This window comes from Panthera onca, chromosome E1 (genome assembly GCF_046562875.1).
Source record: "Panthera onca isolate mPanOnc1 chromosome E1, mPanOnc1 haplotype 2, whole genome shotgun sequence".
Taxonomy (NCBI): Eukaryota; Metazoa; Chordata; class Mammalia; order Carnivora; family Felidae; genus Panthera; species Panthera onca.
Window position 1 is genome coordinate 60,042,819 of NC_138352.1, and position 12,414 is coordinate 60,055,232.

General features: G+C 54.2%; 1 long non-coding RNA gene across 1 annotated transcript; it reads left to right on the forward strand.

The window, feature by feature from the left end:
- The first annotated feature begins 1,196 nt into the window (after positions 1-1,196).
- On the forward strand, positions 1,197-10,155 carry LOC132687511 (uncharacterized). Its single transcript, XR_013551920.1, has 4 exons — positions 1,197-1,847; positions 4,207-5,042; positions 8,020-8,151; positions 8,340-10,155. It is a non-coding gene; the product is annotated as an uncharacterized LOC132687511 (long non-coding RNA).
- Positions 10,156-12,414: the final 2,259 nt, after the last annotated feature.

The following is a 12,414-nucleotide window of genomic DNA, read 5'->3' on the forward strand; positions in this document are numbered from 1 at the left end:
AGCTCTTTAAGCATCCGTAGAGAAAGGTCTCCAAGATGTGTCGGTCGGTAAGTGGAAAAAGCAAGGTGCAAGTATGCTGCTGTCAACGCCTTTTGAAAAAGAAAAGGGGTGCATAGAAGAGGTTGTATTCACATTTGTATTTCCACATTTCCACACAGACACGCCGCATGGAATTGCCCGCGTCTCATAGCCTCTGTCGGGGAGGAGACGGAAGGGCTGGCGGTGACATTGGAGTGTTGGGTGACAGAGCCGCAGGGCTGTTGGACGGGAGTGGAAGACTGACGTTTGTACCTTTACATTTTTCTTCTTTTCTGAACACACCGTGGTAAAATGCACATAACCTAGGCTTTACCACCTTACCAATTTGGAAGCGCCCAGCTCAGAGGCATTCGGTCCATTCCCACGGCTGTACGGCCATCCCCACTGTCCGTCTTTCCAAATAGAAACTCTGTGCCCGTTAAACACCCACTCTCCATTCCCCACCCCTTCTTGCCACTTCTTTTTTTTCTAAATTCTTTTTTAAGGTTTTATTTAGTTTTGAGAAAGAGAGAGACAGAGAGAGAGAGAGAGAGAGAGGCAGTGAGGGGAGGACAGAGGATCCGAAGCCGGCTCTGTGCTGACAGCAGAAAGCCCCATGCGGGGCTCGAACCCATGAACCGCAAGATCATGGCCTGGGCCCAAGTCAGATGCTCCACCAGCGCAGCCACCCAGGTGCCCCCACTCTTGCCACTTTCTACAAGTGGAATCACGCAGGGCTTGCCTCTTTGTCGCTGACTGCTTTCACGTAGCATAACGTCCTAAGGCCCATCCATCCTGCAGCACGTGTCAGAATTCGCTTCCTTTTTAAGGCTGAATGATATTCCATCGCGTGCATATATGCATTTGGTTTGTCCATTCAGCCCTCCGTGGACACCTGTGCCTTCACCTTTTGGATACTGTGAAGACGGGTGTACAAATACCTCTTCGAGACCCTTGTGTCTACCTTTTTGAGGTGTATGAAGACACTACACATTTGAAAAAAATAATTAAAAACGAAAAGGATGGTCTACAAATAGACATGGAAGGACTGTTTCTTCCCACATCCTCTTCGGAGGCCCCTGAGCAGGGGCGGGGTGGGGGTGGGGGGGCTCCCAGGGGGAGCGTTGGCCGCGGAGGCGCGGGGCCGGGACAAGGGGGCGCGCAAGGCAGCGCCAGATGCTGGGGGTCGGCGGGGTGGGTCTTGCTTAGTCACCCGCGACTCTGGCGCACGGCGGTGCCCTCGCCTCGCCTGCCCGCCGCCCACCCCCGGCCGGGCGATCGCCCCGCCGCATTCCTGCGCGCTGCCTGCTGCCGACCTGGTGACTCACGGCCCAGGCAGCCCGGGAACGCCCGGCCTCGTCCTGGGCTCGCAGCCGCTGGTTTTCCTATTTGGAAACTCCTTAGCCGCCTCCGCGCCAGCCACCCGGTCTCCTCCCAGGTCCCCCGTAGGCGGCTGGGAAGGAGGGCAGGGAAGCCTGGGGACAAGCGCCTTTTCTGCGGAGGGGGACCCACGACCGGCCTTAGAGAGGACGGGTGTATGCTTCCTTGTCCCCAATTTCAAGAATCTCCAAATGCCCGGCAGCCAAATTTACAGGACGGCAAAACCTGACTTGAACTGCAAAGAGACGGAGTTGCAGTCTTTATCCTGCTGAAATGTGGACGCTTATACATTTTGCTGCAGAAATGTACCTATCTTGAGTACACGAGAGTCTGTCCTAGGTTCCCCGGGAGGTGCTGTATCATATACAATTGATGCATATTTTAGAATCTCCTTTCTAAAGTCTGAAAAATTCTGAATTTGAAAACCCATCTGGCTCCCAGGAGTCTAGGTAAGAGACTGTGGGTCTGTGTTGTGCCTCTTTTTCCCAGCAGAGTCAAGGCTCAGAGTGGGGGGGGGGGGGTCACAGCTGCCAATGGGCTGGTGGGTATATGTCTGAGTTGCTCTCTCTCCCTGACCTGCCTCCCACAAGACTCTGCCTCCCCTGTGTCCCACCTCCTCGCCTGTCCCTCCTCTGGGAAGCTTTTCTTGTCCACCCCAGCCAAAGCGGACCTTTCTTTCCCCGTTGGGTCCCAGAGCCCGGGCCAGTGCCTACCACTTATGGATACTTGCTGGGAGACTGGAGACCATGGTGGTGAGCGAGCGGGCTGACCGGAGGCTCCAACCCCTCAGGATCTAGCCTTGATTTGGCCACACCGCAGTGGTGTGACGTCAGACAGGTTACCTAGCTCTCTTGTGCCTCAGTTCCCTCATCTGTAAAAGGGCAGAATAATAATACTCCTCCCAGAGCGTTGGCGTGACAATTAGAGAATAAAATGCAAAACACCCATATTGCGTGGGACATACTTACACTAAAAAAACTGTTCGTTGTTTACCTGCAATTTAACGGGGTATCTTGTGTCTTTACTTGCTAATCTGACAGCTCTAGCCTGGCACAGAGATAGTTCCCGGTGTACGTTAGCTGGTGTATTAATAATAAATGTTGAGTGATGTGAAAAGCTTTTTATCACAGTATTTGTATCTGCCTGATCTTTCCCCAGTAGTTTGAAGGCACTTAAAATTTTTTTTAAAACGTTTATTTACTTTTTGAGAGAGAGAGAGAGACAGAGTGTCAGCGGGGCAGGGACAGAGAGAGAGGGAGTCACAGAATCCGAAGCGGGCTCCAGGCTCCGAACTGTGGGCACAGAACCCGACGCGGGGCTTGAACTCACAAACCAGGAGATCATGACCCGAGCCGGAGTCGGACGCTCAACTGACTGAGCCACCCAGGCGCCCCTAAAGGCACTTTAAAAGCATTCATTCATTCATTCATTCATTCATTCATGCATTCATTCACTTAACAATTATTTATTGGACAACTTTTATATGCGAGTCACGGTTCCAAGCCTTGAGGATAAAGCAGTGAACCAGAACTAGCCCCTACCCTCATGGAGCTTCCAGGCTGGCCAAGAAGACGAATATTAAGCGTGAATGACCCTGGATGATGAATAAGCTTTGCGACAAGCCCCAAGCAGACCTCCTGGCCAAGGACAGGCTGGGTGGGCACCTGAGCCTCAGACTTTTCCATCTCTTCCCTCTCACTCTCGCCCTCAGTGTCCCGCCTGGTGGGTGCCTGGATGGGGTGTTGGGGGACAAGGGCTCGGAGAGATGCTCTTGATCCCTGGGAAGGAGGGTCGTTGTACGTGGTGGTTCCCACGGTGGGGCTGACAGCCCCGAGCCATCCACACTGTCCCCAGCCTCCCTGGGAATGGGGTGAGGTGGGAGGGATCAGGTGCGGCCACCGAGAGGCTCCACCTGAGACCAAGGGGGATCTGGGCTGAATCGGAGCCTTAATCTTTAGGAACACTTTGTGTGTTTGTCTAGCCGGCGGGCTCTGGGTGGGTGCTAAGAGAAGGGGTTTGGGGTGAATGATTTCTCTCGAGAGGGCGGTCAGCTGGTGATGTCAGTGGAGGGGAGCGCCTTTAAAGATCAACTGACTTGACATTTGATGGATGAGGAAACGGAGCACTCGAGAGGGAAGTGACTTCTGAAGGTCACACAGATCTCTCCCGGAGGAGCTGCCACCAAAACCCAGACTGACTCCTGGGCCAGAGTCCCTGCCCTGCCCCCTCCCGGCCGCAGGCCCCATGGTGTTAAAGGAGAAGGCCGCATGAGATCACCACCTTCTCACTGGGAATCCCCAAGGAGGGGTCACCTGGGAGCCAGCAGCCCGCCCTCTCCCACAGCCCCCAGGCAAGTTTCTGGGTGGTTTGGGCCCCTGGCCTCGGTCTGCAGCTCCGAACGGGGGTTGGGGGGGGGGGGCGCTGAAAGCTGACCTCAAACAACAAATGAGAAATCTGAAAAAGTTTCACTTCCCAGATTTCACTGTGGTGGCTACACTCCGGGCAGTGGGATCTGACATCCCTCATGCTCCCTCACCGGCTTCTTTTGAAAACCCTGAGGAGTTTGACTTGTGACCTACCCACTGAGGGCTCCTCCTCCCTGGTCCCCAGTGCTACGTCCTGATTCAGCACCCCCCCACACACATCCAGAAGGGGTTCCCTGAGCATACACACCCCCCACCTCTCAGAACCACCCATCCAGCCCAGCGGTCCCCGATCCTCTGTGTGGATCCAGGCTGGGATGCCCGTGAGGGACAGGATAGAACTTTCCCCTCATGACTGTCTTCTCTGTCCCCTCTCCATGCCCAGATCCACTGCCTTGGTGAAGACCCTGCCCTCTCTTTCTTGGCAGCCTGGCATCCCGTGAAGTCCTATGGCCTAATGTGTAGACTCTGCCTTCAGACCTCCCAAGTGCATCTGGGGCCACCACTCCCGGCTTTGTGTGGCAGTTTGAAAACGTACCCGCAAATTCTTTGGCACCGTGCCCGTCAAGAAATGGGACCTACGTCTTCTCTCCTCGAAGCTGAGCCAACCTTAGAGAGGCCGGTGACAATAGGGGATGGCAGAAGTTATTGTGATAGGACTTCCAAGGCTAGGTCTTAAGGACACTTCAGCTTCCTTCGAGTTCTCCAGGGACAGTGACCTTTGGCGCTAGGAGCTGCCATGTAAACGGTACAAACTCCGCCATATTTGTGGAGGTGTCTGGCCAGCAGTCCCAGCCAAGGTCCGTGTGGCCAGCCAATGTCAACTACAGACAGCGAGGGGGGCTGCACTTAGGAATGGATGAGCCAGGGGGACCTGCCAGGGTGCTGGGAGCTTCTCCATCAGGGCCCCACGGGCTCAGAGGGTCAGAGCCCCCCCCCCCCCCCCACATCTGAGCTCACAATAGTGAGAGAGCTTGGCTCTGGAGGCTGCTCCCACCCTTCTTCTGGGCAGAGTGCTCCCACGGTCACTGGGTTAGAAGGGACCAACGATCTGGCCTCTTGAAACACGCTCACTCTCTAATCTGTGTTTCCTTTATGCTCTACCCAGTAGAGTATGAACTCCACAAAGACAGGAGCTCACCGGAGTTTATCTATGTTGTAGTTTGCTACATCTCCAGTGCTTCCAACAGTGACAGTAGGTGTTCAGTGAACATTCACTGAGTAAGTAAATGGATGGATGGATGGATGGATGGATGGTGTGTCTATTACTGTGAGGCCAGACCGGCTGCACCACTCGCTCCTCTGTGAAATGGGTGCCATGATGGGGCCTATCCATCAGGAGTGTTGGTGGTGACTTGAGAGAATGGGCCGGTGCCCCTGCCTAGAGCATTGCTAAAGTTCAGGAGGGGATTATGGGGATCGTTAGCATTACTGGTCGTCACAGGTTGAGTCTCCTTGTGACCAGAAAGACAAATCGGGGGTTTTTAAAGGCCCTTGGCCCAGGCTTCATGGAGATGCCCAACCCATGAACATACTGGGGCTTCTGACCCTCCAAGCAGATGGGGTACCTCCTTGGGGCTCCCGTAGGCCCCCACACCCTGTGTTCCCCAACCCCAGCTCTGGCACACAGATCACCTGTTGGTCTGTGGAATCCCAGGGGCTGGGGATGGGGCCTCACCCCCCGTATCCCAGGGCCTAGCCCCACTCCTGCCCGGTGAGTGCTGGGGAAAGGACAGCGAGGAGAATGAGTTGGTCAGAGCTTCCTCTGAGATTGCCCGATACCTTCCCATTCGTCAGATTCTGACCCGAAACCCCAGAGCTTCCCTCCATGACACTGTAAGGATTATAACCAAGAAGGTGGATCACACAGGGCCAGTTTCTTCTCAGTTTCCTCCCCAGGCGGGAGTGCCATGGGAGCCTGTCGAGAGGAAGGCGGAAGCAGTGTTAACCAGGTCGACGCTGCACACACGGATAAGGTGGCATGGCCCTCTGGGAGGCACCTGCTTTCTGCACAGCAAACACAGCAGGGAGACCGCGGAGGGGCTTGGTGGCTAATCTGGTTCCCCAAGCTCCCCACCGCCCTCCTCGTGGTTGAAGACATCCGTTAGGCAGGACCTCTCTGGTGCCCACAGAGATTATCTGCAAAGCAGCAGGGGTGAGGAGACAGGGGGCCTGCCCTCCCTCGGGCCTTCAGGTACCCGCACCTGGGTCTGTGCAGCCTCGGGCTTGGCTGGGAGGGGACGGAAGGAGAGATGGGGCAGGGTAAGATTGTTCTGCAGTTCCCGAAAAGCTAGTTTTAACCGCTGCTAACAGCTAGTTAACTTCTGACCCTCCTTGGGACCGTTCCTCCCTCCACAGTGCCCTCTGCTATGACAACCCACGGTCTCCACATCCTCTTCTTCCCCTCTCCTCGCTGCCCAGCTGGCTCGTCTTCTACCTCTGCCAGCGGGCAAGCCTGCCACATGTCGGCAAGGCTCACCTCCCTCTTCAGGCCTCTCTGTAACCCCTTTGCAGCCCTTTCTGGGGACCTTGGGGTTCTAGGGTGTCCCCTCACCTCCTGGCCCTGGTGGAGACTTCCCAGCAGCCTCCAAGAGGAGGCACCTTGGGGCTGGGAGGCAGGGAAGGGCATCCTTCTGGTTTCCCCTGTGCCTCTTACAAACCATTCCTTCTCCCCCTTCCTCCTTCAACCCCTGGGCTCATTTGAATACACCCCAACCGGCTAGATCTCCCCTGCCCCTGCCTGCCAGCACCGGGTCCACCACCTCCCGGCCACTCCCCTGCATTCTGGGGGTGCTCACCGCCGGCCTTCCACCCCAGCCTCCTTCTCAGTGACTCCAGCACTCACACGACTCCCTGTCCACACCCTGACCTCCTCGCCCCCAGACATCACTTTCTCCGCTCTGCCCAGCTGCCCACTCCCAAGGTCATACCCTACACCTTGCCTCGTTGCTAACAGTGCCATTCCTGGATTTCCACCCCGGCCACACCTCTTATCCTTCCAGGCCCCTTCTATAACCACCCCCCCCACCCCCACCCCCAGGAGCCCTCCCGCTCCCTCACTGGCTGTCACCCCTCTCCCTGACACCTTGGAGTCCACGGTCTACCATTTTGGTTATTCTTTTGCAACAATCCGGACTCTTGTTCCCTGCCCCCTTTGTCACGTGTGCGTGGCGGAGCCTCACGGTGGCCGAAGCCAGCTCTCCGCTTTCTCCCCACCTGCACCAGAGAAGCGGGAAGTTGCTGAGGCCATCCCACAGGCCCGCTTCCCTGGGCGCGCCTTAACCTTGGCCTTGCCTGGAAACTGCTCCCTTTCCCTGGTGTGGACATGGACAGAACTGGCTGGGCGTAGGCAGAGGGAGAGAAAGGATACAGAGAGGACTTAGACATTTCTGGCTGGAGCAGTAGGGTGTGTGGTGATGCCCGTTTTCTGAGACGGGAAAGATGGGGAGAAACAGGCTGGGAAGAGAAACCGAGGCTCCTAGCCCTTGGTTCTGACAGTTTTGCCTCCCATGTGGATCTTAAGCCGATGAAAGTCTCCCACTTTTGCCGCCTCCAGCTTGAGCCTGTGGTCTTGTTAAAATAAATCAATGAGAATATCTCCTCCTTAAACCCTTTTATTTTTATTTGTTTATTTTTTGAGGGGGGAGCAAAGAGAGATAGAGAATCCCAGGAGGGGCAGAGAGAAAGGGGGGGGGAGAGAGAGAGAGAGAGAGAGAGAGAGAGAAGCAGGGCTCACCCGAAGCAGGGCTTGGGCTCACCTGATGTGGGAATTGGGCTCACGAACCGTGAGATCATGACCTGAGCCAAAGTCAGATGCTTAACAACTGAGCCACCGAGGCGCCCCTCCTCGAACCCCTTTAATGCATCCACATCTCACTGTAGAATGAATCCAGGTATCTACACGATCTGGCTGCTGGCTTCCTCTTCTACCTCATCCCTTCCACGCCTCCGTTTTACCCCCATGGAACATTCCGGTTCTGAGTGCCTTCCTCGGCTTCTCTGATGCCCCAGGCATCGTCCCCGCCGCCGGCACCTGGACGTGTGCTGTGCGTGCGGTCTGCCCTGCTCTTTCCGTGGCTGGTGACTTCCCAGATGCCACCTTCTCAGAGGGCCCTTCCTTGAGCACACGTCCGGCGCAGCCCCCCCAGTCACGCCGCGTCACCCCCTGTGGCGTCACCGTGTTTATCATCTCTTTCAGAATTTGTCCTAATCCAAGGCCACCTCGTGCGTGTGTTGGAGTTCATTCTTTCACACCCGCTGGCGAGAGGCGCCTGGCCGGTCCAGCTTGCCTTACGTCCCTGGCACCTGGCACACGCCAGGCGCTCAATAGGTACGTGTTAAACGTATCAGTGACGGAAGGAAGGAAGCAATGGGGGGGTGGATGCATCCGAGCGTGGACGGAGGGGGTCTTTCCTCTAGGGCTGCTGTGAAGAAGAGGGGGGATACTGGGTGTGAGATCACCCTGCCCGCCTCACCCCTCACCGGGCCCAACCCCACCTGTATCACATTCCCTCCCAGGCCCTGCCGTTCCTGCCTCCAGCCCTCGGGTCACAAAGTACCTCCCTCCCAGGATGCCTCCAGAGGGGCCGACTTGCTCGACCCCCCACAACGTTGTTCCGCCCTTGCCGGATTCTTTCACAGACACTCAGGCATTGGGAAGAGCTGAGAACGAGCCTGAGGTCCCTGCCTTCGTGGCACTTACATTCTGTGGACTGATCAGCAATGGAAACATTAACCTCCCTCCAGGAAGCCTTCCCCAGTTTCTCCTCCCCGAACCGGTGCCTCTGACCACCCTCGGGTCCCTGTGCCCCGCCCCCACGGCACTCCCCACCGTGTACTGTGAATTTCCGTGGGGATCTGTCTCCACTTCGAAGCCAGGGGAACCTGGATTCTCGTCTTTTCCATCTCTTATCCTGACCGGCATGGGTCTTGGTGGGAACTGTACCTTTGGGTCGCACTCCACGGGCTGGAAAGGTGAGGCGCAGCGTTCCCGGCTGAGGGCCCTAATGGGCAGAGCCGCGTCACCGCGTGAGTGCCCGCAGGTTTGGGAAGAGCGTGGGGTGCAGGGCGGTGGGGTGAAGCCGCACGTGAGCCGCATCTTGGACGGCTGTGCGGGTTTCAAATGGGGTTCTGTAGCGCTTGTCTTGCCGAGAGATATGTCCCGATTTACTAAACCACCAAGGAAGCCGCGGACGTGGTCACATGTGCAGTCACGCCTGACCAAGTTGTCCCACTGTCCCCAGTGCCCTGCTGAAAACTCCTAATAGTTTGAAACTAAGTGTCACTGCCTCACACAGAGAGTGCCTGGCTTGGGGAACCTGTTAGGCCAGCAAGAGGTTAAGCGGGAGCGGGAGGCACTGTCATGGGTGACCTATCCATATAGGGTGGTAACGGGAACTGGGATGACTTGGGGACATCCCTAACCTTTGAGGCTGACGTCATTCTGATAACCACTCACCCACAACACATCTCGTGGTGCCAGAGAGGTAGATGAGGTCCCCAACGCAGGGCTGTGTGGCTAATACTCTTCTGCGCACGCAGAAGGAACCAGCAGAGAAACCAGAATCATTCCAAGACCTGTTCATTTTTCCATGCAGCAGACTGTATAAACTCTACATGCTTGTGGCTGGGATGGGGGCAGGGTTAATCTCATGTGGGGGGTAGCATCCCACAGGAGGAGGTGTCTGAGCTGGGCATTGAAGGATGGGCAGCGTGATCTCCAGGCGGAAGGGCATTCCAGGGGAGGGAACAGCAGGCACAGACACTTGGTGTGAGACAGCAGGGCTTGCATGGGGAGCCGCAGGCAGCTGGATGTGGCTCCTGTCCACTGTGTGTGCCCCGTGCTGGACCACTTCATTCCACTGATCAAACCCGTCACCCTCCAAAGTGATTTTTGTAGACGAAGGAACTGGTGCTCAGAGAGGTTAGGTAACTGGTCTCAAGTCCCACAGCCAGTGGCAGAGCTCAGGTTCAAATTCAGGTTCATCAGATTCCCAAATCTGTGCTTCCATCCGCCGTGCTGAATTGCCCCATAACAGGACGCAGGACCCGAGGAGCCAGAGGTGGCCATTTGGACTTGATTCTAGAAGGCTGAGTCCCCTGAACGCCTGCCACTCGCATTCCACCTTCAAGAGAACCGTCACGTCTCAGACTTTCATTTCCTTAATGCTGTCTTTAAATGTTTTACTTTAAAAAATTTTGAGTACTTTTTCTCGGTGTATAACGTACCTATGAAAAGGACACAGATCAATTAATTTTCACTCATGTGAAAAATGACAATTTTTCATCTAGGTCAAAACCAGAATGTTACGAGCCTCTCAGTAGCCAGCCTCAGGCCTCCAGCCAGGCACGACCCACCCCTCCCCGGAACCACCACCCCCCCGCCCGCCTGCCGCCAGGCAACCACTCTTCCAGTTGTAACAGCAGATTAGTTTTGTTTGCTTTTGAGCTCCATATAAGTGGAACCGTAAAGACCATTCTTTTCAGGGCACCTGGGTGGCTCAGTCGGTTAAGCGTACGACTTTGGCTCAGGTCATGATCTCGCAGTTGATGGGTTCGAGCCCTGCATCAGGCTGTGTGCTGACAGCTCAGAGCCTGGAGCCTGCTTTGGGTTGTGTGTGTGTGTGTCTGCCCCTCCTCCGCTCACACTTTGTCTCTCAAAAATAAATAAAAATGTTTAAAAAATATTTTTAAATTAAAAAAAAAGACTTCTTGTGTGTTTGGCTCAACATTTGTATAGTTCAATGTATTCATTCTCGCTTTTATACAGTATTACATTATATGCATGAACCAGAATGTATTAACCAGAATGTATTAATTTGGGGCCATTATGAATAGAGCTGCTGTGAACATTCTTGTGCACGACTCCCCGTGCACTCATGCACTCGTTTCTGTTGGAGTTATACCTGGCGGCTGAGCTCCTGGGTCAGAGAGTACTTTGGGTACGTCCTGCTTCAGTAGATATGGCCAACGTCCCAAAGCAGCTGTCACAGTTTACAGCCTAGTATCAGTGAATCAGAGTTCCAATCTTTCCACATCCTCGCCGACATTTGATACTGGAAGTCTTTTTCATTTTGGTCCTAGTGGCCATCCGGGGATCTCAAAGTGGACTTTTCATTCACGTTTCTCTCATGATTAAGGCGCTTGAGTGTTTCCAAATGTTGATTGGCCACATATAGCCTCTTTTTACGAAGTATTTAAGTCTTTTGCTCATTTTTCTGTTTGATTTTTAATTTCTATTCATTTTTCTTTTTTTCCTTAAAATTGTTTTTTTACTTTATTATATATACATTTTTATTGAGAGAGAGAGAGAGCAAGAGTGTGCATAAGCAGGGGAGAGGCAGAGGGAAAGGGGGAGAGAGAGAGAGAGAGAGAGAGAGAGAGAGAGAGAATCCCAAGCAGGCTTCATGCTCTGTGTGGAGTCCGACTCAGGGCTCGATCCCACAACCCTGGATCATGACCCCAGCTGAAATCAAGAGCTGGATGCTCAACCAGCTGAGCCACCCAGGCGCCTTATTGATTTTTCTTTTCTTTTTTTTTTTTTTAATTTTTTAATCCTTATTTATTTTTGAGAGAGAGAGAGAGAGAAAGAGACAGTGTAAGCAAGAGAGGAACAGAGAGAGAGGGAGACACGGAATCCAAAGCAGGCTCCAGGCTCTGAGCTGTCAGCATAGAGCCTGATGTGGGGCTAGCATAGAGCCTGATGTGGGGCTCGAACTCATGGACCGTGAGATCATGACCTGAGCTGAAGTCGGGTGCTTAACCCACTGAGCCACTCAGGTGCCCCTGATTTTTCTTTTTGATAAGAGTTCTTTATATATTCTGGATATTAGTCCTTTGATGGATATATGGCTTGTAATAAATGAATATGAATATTTTCAGTTATGCTAATAACTGAAAAATCCATATCCTATGTCATAGGTAGTAGGTGACTGGAAAATACGTGAAATAAAAATAAGACAATGTCATTACATTCTAGCTCAAAATCTGCTGGCAGCAAGGCTAGGGTCCTGATCCCTGTTAAGTGACTAGCAAGTGAAAAAGACGCCAAGGCGGGAAAGAATTAGAAAAGAAATAACTTTTGGAACCTACTCTGCACTAGGCACTGGGAAAGACTTCCTGGAGGAGGGGGCATGGAGCTAGAGAATGGGCGCAGGGCTGATGACAGAGAGGGAATGGCTTAGGCAGGGGTGTGGAGAGGGCTGGAGCAAGCCAGAGGACGGGGAGCCTGGGACTGGGTTAAGATCATGAAAAGTGGCTTGAATTCAGAAGGTGATGGGTCAGCGTAGGTTTTGAGGATAATCCAGCGACTCAGCGCTGTTCCACCATCAGACAGGGGCCAGATCTCTGGGAATGCTGCTTCTCTTCCTGGCCCTCAGGGTTGGCAGGTGCCTCACGCAGTAAGTGCCCGCTTTGCGTTTCACAAAGACAGGCTCTATACAGCCCATCGCGCTTAATCAGCCCGGGGTTTTGGGGGCCAGCGAAAGGCGGAAGGCGGCTTGCAGGGAGGCGTGCAAGAGGGGGACAGAGTATGGGGAGGGAGGGCTTACACATGTTCCAGGGTCCTGGGAGAGTTCCCTGGGACAAGAGAGCA